This window comes from Dipodomys spectabilis, unplaced genomic scaffold, assembly GCF_019054845.1.
Source record: "Dipodomys spectabilis isolate Male_0828 unplaced genomic scaffold, ASM1905484v1 ptg000614l, whole genome shotgun sequence".
NCBI lineage: Eukaryota > Metazoa > Chordata > Mammalia > Rodentia > Heteromyidae > Dipodomys > Dipodomys spectabilis.
In genome coordinates, this window is record NW_024871291.1 from 52,079 (window position 1) to 53,405 (window position 1,327).

General features: G+C 31.9%; 1 pseudogene; it reads left to right on the plus strand.

The window, feature by feature from the left end:
• Nucleotides 1-741: 741 nt before the first annotated feature.
• On the plus strand, nucleotides 742-841 carry LOC122101003 (annotated as a pseudogene).
• Nucleotides 842-1,327: the final 486 nt, after the last annotated feature.

Below are 1,327 nucleotides of genomic sequence, written 5' to 3' on the forward strand. Positions count from 1 at the left end.
CTTCTCCTGCAGCTATGGAAATATTTGGTGATGTAAATACTGTAGTGTAAGTTCCTGCCTGGTTGGAAGGTAGACAGACCAGGACTTTAGGTAATCATGCATATGAATGATTTTTCACCTTCTTGGCTTTAGCTACTTTTGAAATGATAGGTATAATAAACAATTATATTTTGATAAAATACCTTCTAGTCTGAACAGTGCTGTCTGAACTGTTCATCTCTCTATGATCCCTTGTAACTAAGATTAATTTTGTTGCAGTAAGACAATCTTTGCTGTCAGGGTAAGATACTCTGGTTGGTCTGTTCCTACATGGAAGAATGAGAAAGGGTCAGGGAGACATTTGTGCCAGTAAGACCTCATTTGGGACATTTTAAGCTGTACAAGTTTAGAAGTAGCTCTTGAGCAAAGCTTACTTTGAATCCCTTAGCTCCACAAATCTAACTCAGTTGGACAAATAAGTACTTGAAAAAGCCATCACCTTTGGACCTAGCTATAAAGGCTTCAATGTATGATCAGGTTTAAAATGAAAAAGACTTAAAATAGCCATTGACAAAAAAGGTTGAAATGTGAGCAATCGATTAAACAATATACATTTTTTCCCCACTCTACACAGAATTTTAGGGAAATAAGATCAATAGCATTGCTAGGAACAATAAGGTTTCCTTTTTACAAATAGGCAACGAAAGATATATGCCTATATTAAGATTGCATCATTAACTACTTAAATTTACAAGATACTACATGCTTCAGCAGCACATCTACCCAAATTGCAACAATACAGAGAATTACATGGCACTTCCACAAGGATGATATGGAAATTTGTGAAGTATTCTTCGGATTCAAGAAATGAAAAACAGTTATTAAAAAGTTGATTACAAAGATACAAGTGAAAGAATACATTTAGTTCATAGAATTAAAAGTTTGTCTTCAGTGTATTAACTCTTCATCTTAGAAAGGCCTTTACATAGCATAACCTTTACAAAACATTTGAAATTAGATAACATTGTCATTTTATCCCAAAGAAATAAAATACTATAAGGACCTAGGAAAAACGGAATCTTAAACTGTTTCTATATGGAATGCAATCTGAAAGGACACATTTATTAATGAACCTATATATTATAAATCAATGTAGAATTCAAAGTATTATATTTGGAGAGAATGAAATAGATTTTGGACATTATACAAACAGAATACAGACTATTTTAAAATAAACTTTTTCAGACAAGTACCAGAAATATCTTTAGTTTCTTTACTACTCATTTCAACAGGTAAGTTAAACTTATTTCTGATTTTAAAAAATCACAAACTCTGCAGAAATCATTAT